The following is an 8650-nucleotide window of genomic DNA, read 5'->3' on the forward strand; positions in this document are numbered from 1 at the left end:
AAAGAAAGAAAGAAAGAAAGAAAGAAAGAAAGAAAGAAAGAAAGAAAAAGAAAGAAAGAGAAAGTTGATTCCAGAGCATCATCCCAAACCTATAGAAAGAGAAGTATCTGAGCTTGGGAACTCTCACAACTCTGAGAAGTTCTCCAGAAGCCTGTTTGAGAACCGTTAGTTTCTCGGGTCTCCACTAGATCAAATAATAACACTCTCTAGTTCAAAGGAATCCTAGACTCTCTTTGTTCAAACCCACAGAAACTTAAGAGGAACATACTTGGGTAGTAAACTTATTTCTAAACATCACTGCTATCATCCTGACAACTTCAGGGGCTCAAACATTTACTGAAAACCTGACAAGACACAGGTGTTATTCCAGAATTGTCTGCTGAAGAGTATGAGTATGAAAACATACCTTAAGAATACATACTAGGAAACTATGAAAATAAAACTCAAAAGCTGAGACTCCAAATACTGGTTACATAAAATATAGCCACAGCAATCAAGAACCACGTTTCTATTAGAAAACAGTGTCAGTAACATAACGTGCCAAAATTCCTTCACTACTAAAAGTTTAGCTACATGTTTTCTAATCTGACCATATATGCGTATATCGCAGATACTAAATAGTGATCTATTTAAATGTGCACACCACAGTTCAAAAGATTGATGACCAAATATGGAAAATAAGTCTTATTAATTAGTGCAGTAAGTTGTCTTTTCAAGGTTTATTTCTGTATGTTTCTTCCAAAACATTTCAAGGTGTGACAGGAAATGCCTCATAATCCCCCCCCTTCTCTTCTTCAGTAGAAACAGATTTTCAACCAACCAGCTACCCTGCCAGAGACCACATATCCCAGCCTCCTTTGCAGCTAGCCACGTGACCAAGTTTGGACCAACAGATGTGAACAAAAGTCACGTATGCAACTTCCAGGTTTGTCTTTAAAAGGAGATGTGCTTTCGCCACATCTGTTCCTAGATGGTGGATATGGTGGGGAACGGTCTTCTACCATACAGAAAGTGGGGTTTCCCTAAGCACAGGGAAGGAACCAAGGTCCCCTCTACCATGGAGCCACCACATTAGCCTTAAAATTACTTCCAGGAGAGACAAATAAACTTCTTGTTTAAGCTACTGTATTTAATCAGAACAAAGGCCCAATCTTGTATTCTAATTAATGCATATAGAAAGTTGAAGTGTATAACAAATATTAATAACTTCTTAACTAATTCAGTAAAGCTGAAACTCTAATTATAAATTCTTGGGTAACCCCACCACTGAAATTATTGCTACTGTACCAACTTATGTTTAAATGGCATTTTACACTTTTGCAAAGCACCTCGTTACAGTATCTCATTCCACAGTCTCAAACTCCTGGGCAGGGCGGCTGGTGCTGTGCACATCTGGCATATAAAACACTCAAGCCCAGAGAAGCTACTCTGCCCAAGACTGCACAATCATGGAGTGGTACTAGGACAGGACTCGGCAGATAGGTTCCTCATTCCATCCTCTATACACATATACGTCTATCTACCTCTGCTGTACTGGAAGGGTGATCGAAGACCTATTCCTGTCCAGGTGGATGTTACCATCTAATGGAGAGAAGAGACAGACATTATATGAATAGAACTGTGAATATATAATCGAATAATCGTACGTCTATCTGCAATAAGAGCTATTAAAAAAAAAAAAAAAAAAGCAGAGTCCTATAAGAACGCACAGCCAAAGAACCCTACCTAGACTGGGGTTTGGGGGAAAGCCTCCCTGAAGAAGTAGCGTTTATCCTGGGACCATAACCATGAGTATGAATGGAGGAGGAAAAAGAGGGAGAAGAGAGAGGAGAAAGCTATTAAGAAATGTGCATGTGTTGCCCCAACCTTCACAAGAGCCCTATGGGAAGTATCACAAACCCCGTGTTACAGAGGAAGAAACCAATGCTTAGCAAAATCACACGGCCAGTGAGTGGCAGGACCTGCTGAGATTCCGGATCTGCCTGACTCTGGAGCCTCTGCCCAGCACCATCTCACAGGCCTGTACTCTGTCCACAGGACCACGCTGTCCCAATGGCCATCTATAACTAGACATTATGCACATTTTGGACGGGTGTCAGATGCAAACCCTAACCACAAATATCCATAAAACTTAAAAAAGAAAAATCAACTCTTGTCATTGGAAATTTGATATACTTAGAAAAATTACAGGGTTACTTAATGAACAGGGATGTTATGTAAAATAAAAGGGATGTTGAAAACCAGATTTGTTCCATGTTAAACCAGATCCCTAAGCTCCTCCCCACTGATTTACACAAGCATTTTAATTATGGGAACAGAAAATTCATAACAATTCTAAAGTAAAAATACATTTTAAGCTATCATGCACTATTACATATGAGCATATGTCCCTCAAGCAAAAGGTAAGTACCTTGTCAAAACTTTAATGGTACTATAAATTTTTCAAAATCTCCTTCTAGGGGCACCTGGGTGGCTCAGTTAAGCATCCGCTTCAGCTCAGGTCTTAATCTCAGTTTGGGAGTTCAAGCCCAGCACTGGGCTCTGTGCCGACAGCTCAGCACCTGGAGGCTGCTTCAGGTTCTGTGTCTCCCTCTCTGTCTGCTCCCCACCCCCCCACCCCCCCACCCCCACTTAAGCTCTGTATGTCTCTCTTTCTCAAAAAGTGAATAAACATTTATAAAGATTTTTTAAGGGACACCTGGGTGGCTCAGTCAGTTAAGCATCTGCCTTCAGCTCAGGTCATAGGCTCAGGTCATGATCTCACCATTCGTGAGTTTGAGCCCTGCGTCGGGCTCTGAGCTGACAGCTCTGAGCCTGGGGCCTGCTTTGGATTCTGTGTGTGTGTGTGTCTCTCTCTCTGCCCCTCCCCTGTTCCTGCTCTGTCCCTGTCTCTCACAACCTGAATAAAAGTTAAAAAGAAAAAAAAAATTAAAAAAGATTTTTTTTAATAAAGTAAAAATAAAATAAAATAAAATAAAGTAAAATAAAACAAAATAAAATAAAACAAAAATCCCCTTCTAGAACAGAGGTGCGTAGCTCTGGTAGAAAAAATCAACTGTCAAAAATCCCAAAAGTGGTTCTACATTAGCACAAAGTATGCCCACCAGGACCCACATCACTTTAGACATTCAACGTACTGTAAGTTATTATCTCCAAAAGAAAATTTTAACTCGTTATACAATTCTGAAAGGATTTCAAAGCAAAAGCTTAACTTCTGAAAAATGTTTAGCTGGCCTATATAATGCAATACTTCCAAACCATGTTGTTTCCATACACTAAAAAATGAAACTCAGGCTGCCTGTAGCCACTAAGGAACACAACTTGTCTTTAATCACCTAATACGAATCTTTGATTAATTATTTTGTCCTGTGAAGCCAACATTTCATTTTCACATAACCAACGATAAACTTTACAGCTGCAGCTTAACGCTGCAGGCAAGATTTCAAAAAATTTATTCATTTAGGGGCAACTGAGAAGTTTTAGATAACCTGAAATAATTTGATGATTCTTTTCCAAGTAATTAAACAAAAACTTTAGCCTCCCCAAATGTCTACTCAAAAACTGTAGAAGCTGTGGTTAGGAATTACCACAATTTCTCTAGCCATCAAAACACTGACCAGCGGGGGCGCCTGGGTGGCGCAGTCGGTTAAGCGTCCGACTTCAGCCAGGTCACGATCTCGCGGTCTGTGAGTTCGAGCCCCGCGTCAGGCTCTGGGCTGATGGCTCGGAGCCTGGAGCCTGTTTCCGATTCTGTGTCTCCCTCTCTCTCTGCCCCTCCCCCGTTCATGCTCTGTCTCTCTCTGTCCCAACAATAAATAAAAAAAAAAAAAAAAAAAAAATTTAAATAAAAAAAAAAAAAAACACTGACCAGCGGTGAAGATAATACACGGTAAGAAGTCTTTTAAAAGGCACAGGGGTACCTGGATGGCTCATTCAGTTAGGCATCTGACTTCAGCTCAGGTCACGATCTCAAAGTTCATGAGTTTGAGCCCTGTGTCCATCTCTGGGCTGACAGCTCAGAGCCTGGAGCCTGCTTCAGATTCTGTGTCTCCCTCTCTCTCTGTTGCCCCCCGACCCACTCACGTTTTGTCTCTGTCTCCCAAAAATAAATAAATGTTCAAAAAAAATTGTTTTAAAGGCATAATCACCGTGTATACTCAAGTCCCACAATACCCTGACAAGGCCAACTGTCTCAGCACCAAGTTTCAGGTGACCGTGTTTGATAACTTCAAGTAGTATTTTTACTTGTAAATAGAAAACAGGTATACCTACCAAAACACTCAACAGAAAGTAGAGATTCTTAGCTCATAGCTGGAATTACTGATAAGGAATACAACAAAATTGTAAGAGCAATAAAATTCTGTGTAAGTGCTAAGTTCTTTATATAGACTCTTCCTGGAAGTTTCTGCATTTTGCTGGGTTCAAATGTTTCATTTTTTTTCTTGGGGCAATGAGAGAAATTGCTTGGGGGCGTGGGCGTAGGAAATGTGAAAGTTCTTTGAAGTGAGAGAGAAGCTAATTCTGAAGCAAAAAGATTGACACCTTTATCACAAATACAAAGAAAGTCAAAAATGAAGACTCCTATTAAACTTACTTTTACTAAGCAATTCCCTTTGCACTCATAATAAAGTTACTTCTATCCAAATTTTCTTCCCCAAACTAGATACTTACCAACCATAAACACACATGTAAAAACATCCCTAGTAATCTAAGTAGCTAAGCTGTTATTTAAAAAAAAAAATGTTTTCAAGTAGTACCCAAAATTCGATACAAATTAGCATATTCGTTTTTTGCATATTAGTTTCAAAACAAAATGCAAGCCAATGGTCCTTCTGTAACTTCTGTTGTAAGCTGTCTTTGACTTTGCTTTGGCAGATAAATATTCACAGCACTATAAAAACCTATGTATATAAATTCTTTAAATACCAGTTCCCTAACCGCCCCCCCCCCCCATCTTTAAGTCATCATCAACACAATAACTCTCCATAAACTGAAACCCACCGGACAGTCATCTGACAATATTCTAGGAGGTAAAAATATACTAACCAAGGATCTTTTTTTTTTTTTTTAAACTATACACATTCCCAAACAAGACACTGCATTAAAATGGAGTATTTTCATTTATTTTGAACATCAGTTCCCCTAAAAGACTGGAGTAATGGGTTAATTTTTGAATCCCAACACACAGTAATTCTGTGTATCTCTTAAGTTTCTAATAAGTCCCACCAAAATGTCTTTAAAACATGTTTAAGAATCTTATACCCAAATTCCTTATAACAAAGATCCCACCAGCTCATTTGGTCCACTTCCCATCCCCTACCAATAATGACCATCCATTCATTCAAGTCTATTCCTTCAAGTCATAATCATCTTTAGATTTTAAAGTGTGCCTGCTACCTTACACAGAGGTGACCCTAGAATAATGACTTTCTGAGCTTATGCCTCTTATGAACTTTTTATACTGTTTTACAACAGAACTTGGTACACATGTTAACAGGAGTCCTTAACTTTCTGATAAGGTTGGAAGTGTAAACGAATTTGGACAGCCAACACAAGCACCGGGGCTATTTCAAGACAAATCTTCCAAAAGCACTGGGGTACTTTAAGTGTAAGTCATGTGTATATTAAAAATCTTAACTGTAACCGAGTAAACTTTTCTCTTAACTGCTGTTTCTTTGAAACTATCTTCTAGTCTCACATTTATAGTCTGTCTGAAAATAATTATTTCTCTCAAGGTAACTAAACAATCAAGACATGACAAATTTAGGAAAACAAAACCTAAAGGTAATTCCACTGAATTATTAGAACTCCCCCAAATCAAACTAAATATATCCATTCTTAAACATTTTGTGTATGTAAGGTACAAGAGGTCATACAGGAAATCTATTCAAAGATTTAAAAATTCCTAAAAATAACTTTACACAAAACTTTCTCATGACTCATCAATACTTAAGTGATGCCTACAGTTAAAATTAAGTGTGAAGAACAAAACGCACCAAAAAATATTTAATTCCTTCCATTCAAGAACTGCCTACATAGTTGGTTTTTTTTTGGGGGGGGGGGGGGGGGGGGGTGGAGGGAAGATCTGACAAGTTTCTTTATGAGGGTCTCCTTTCAATCTTTCCACTTCCGCAAAGACAAAGTTAATTCCATGCTCAACACTGTCAGGGGCACAATCTCTGGGTTAGAACCCTGAGTCATTATTCACAGATCGCTCCAAAATTTGCCAGTGTTTATAATAATCGGTTATAACCTAGTGATTATGAGCCCAGGCTGGCTACAGACTCCTGGCTCCTGGAGTCCCAGCTGTATGACCTTGGATGAGTCACAGCTCAGTTTCCTCATCTGTGAAATGGGTTAACAGTTCCTACCGGTAGGAAAAGCAAGTTCATACATGTAAAACCCCGACAATACTGCCTGGTACCCTTCGTCCTAATCTTTAAAAAATGCGTGTGAAAACAATGCCATACGGTGTATTTTCTAACAACTTGGGCGGAATTCAAAAACCAAACGGTGTTGGCATTCAAGTCCTGCACCTAGATTACGAGGACCATATAATCTAGTGCTGGACGAAAAGCAGAGCCCATTAGTCGGAATCGCTCACTAATTTTGCCATTTTTAACTATTTCAGACTAGGGAGGGGCCTTTCGAGAGGTGTTAAGAAATTCGGCAGCTTTGGTGGATCCAAACGAGAGCGGGTTTGTGCCTGTAAATAGACTTGTGAAGTTTTGTTGCAATAGCCAGGTATCAATTATAATTTACGCATTCTCAGCCACCAACTCCTCCGGCTGCTAAACAGGTCATTACTCCACCTCGAGTGGCCGGGATCACTTGCACTCACTGCACAACTTCGGAGCACGCCGAGTGCCCTCGCTCCGGCACACACCCCAAGGGCCGCTGAGGGACCCGGCTCCCGACCTTCCCCGGCGCCTCGCCCAGCAGCCAGCCCCATTTTCTTAACCCGTGCATTGTCCTTGCGGAGAACCCCGGCGGATCCCACACTGGTGGGGACCGAGAGGAGGGACGAGGGAGGAGCTGGGGGAAGAGGATGAGGAGGAAGAGGAGGAGGAGGAGGAGGAGGAGGAAGACAACCTCCTCCCCTCCGCTCGGGCGACCAGTGAAGGTCTGGCGCTTTCTCCGGCCCCCAGGCCCCGGCTCCCGGGAGGCCGTGGCCCCTGCTCCCACCCTCCGCAACTTTCCCTCCGCTCGCACCCGCCTCTCCTCCGGGACCGGGCCTGTCGGGCTCCCTCCCCCGGCGGCCGGCCCCGGGCCGCGGCGCCTCCTCCTAAAATGGCAGGTCCCTCCCTCCGCCCGGCCGGCCTCGGCGCGGGCCCGGCTGCAGGCCGCGGGGGGAGCCGGGCGCCGGGCCGGGCGGGGCCGCGGCCGGGCCGGACACTCACCGGGACGATGGCGGGGCGCTCGCGCCGCTCCCTCCGGTGAGTCTCAGCCTCGGGCTCCCGCCGCTGCGCTCCCGCCGCGGCCTCCGCAGCCAGCGCCGCCCCGGCCGCTTCTCTCCGCCCCCGGCGCTCCCGGCTCCGCGGCCGAGCCGCAGCCTTCTCAGTCTCTCTCCGGCTCCGCGGTTCCAGCGGCGCCCGGGGCCGGGGAGGCGACAGCCCCCTCCCCGGCAAATACCGCAGTCCCCGGACCCCGACTCCCGGCGGCGGGGCCGCGCGGCCCGGCGCGGCGCGGAGGGCGGCGGCGGCGAGGCCGGGCGCCGAGTCGCGGCCGCTCCCGGCGGCTTCTTCCCGAGGAGGATTTTGTAAATCTCACAAAATGGCGCGCGCTCCAAACCTGCGCAGCGAGAAGCGCCGGGGCCCGAGCGGCGGCGGCGGCGGCGGCTCCTCCGCCAGGAGAGCCCGAACCGCCCGCCCCCGAGTCCCCGCACAGACAGACAGACACACACACACACTCACACACACACACACGCACGCACACTCGCCCTCGCACACGCTCACTCACACACACTCTCACACTCACACCGGTCCCGCCCGCTCGCCGGCGGCGGCAGCGGCACCAACAGCAGCAGCAGGAACAGCAGCAGCAGAAGCGGCGGCGGCGGCGGCGGCGCCCGCACCCCCCGCTCGAGGTGTCCGCTCCCAGAGCCCGACCTGGGCCGCGATCAGCAGCAGCGACGGCAGCAGTCTCCCCGAATCCCCCCGCCGCTCTTGCCGCCGCCACCCCCGCCTCACTCCAATGGGGCTTTTTATTATTATTCGGGCGGGAAGCGAAAGGGTTTAAAAAAAAACCAACCAACAAAATGGCGACGGACCGACCCGGTCGCTATAGCAACTGTCAATCAAAACGCAAAACCCCGGCTGACGTGCTGACGTCCTCCTCCCGCCCCCCGGCCCCAAGCCGGCGGGCGGGGCCTGTTGCTCGGGCAACGGCAGATTCCGTTCCCTCCTTTCCCTCTCCCCCTATGTCCCCAACCAACCACCCAACCCCCTCAGGTCACGTGAAGGATAAATTCGGAGCTCGGGCCCGCTACGAGTGTCAGAGGAGGGCGCGTGATTCGCTCGGGGGAGGGGAGAGGAGGGGGACGGCCGGGCCGAGGGAGGGAAGGGAAGCGAAGGGGGGCGAGGCGGCGGCCCGGCCTGTGCGCGAGCGCCCGCCGCCTCCCCGGCCTCCCGGCCGCGCCCCGCCCCGCGCC

The 8650-nt window shown here is 46.5% G+C and overlaps 1 protein-coding gene across 3 annotated transcripts in view; it reads right to left on the bottom strand.

The window, feature by feature from the left end:
- DYRK1A (dual specificity tyrosine phosphorylation regulated kinase 1A) overlaps positions 1-8192 on the bottom strand; it is a 153737-nt gene extending 145545 nt beyond the window's left edge. The window contains exon 1 of one of the 3 annotated variants that reach the window (XM_049627869.1): positions 8109-8192. The gene's annotated coding sequence lies outside the window, so the exon portion shown is untranslated. Of the gene's footprint in view, positions 1-7400; positions 7490-8108 lie in introns of those variants that run through there. The other 2 variants (XM_049627867.1, XM_049627877.1) reach the window with 2 other exon arrangements.
- Between the last annotated feature and the right edge of the window lie 458 nt (positions 8193-8650).

Source organism: Panthera uncia, chromosome C2 (assembly GCF_023721935.1).
Source record: "Panthera uncia isolate 11264 chromosome C2, Puncia_PCG_1.0, whole genome shotgun sequence".
Lineage (NCBI taxonomy): Eukaryota > Metazoa > Chordata > Mammalia > Carnivora > Felidae > Panthera > Panthera uncia.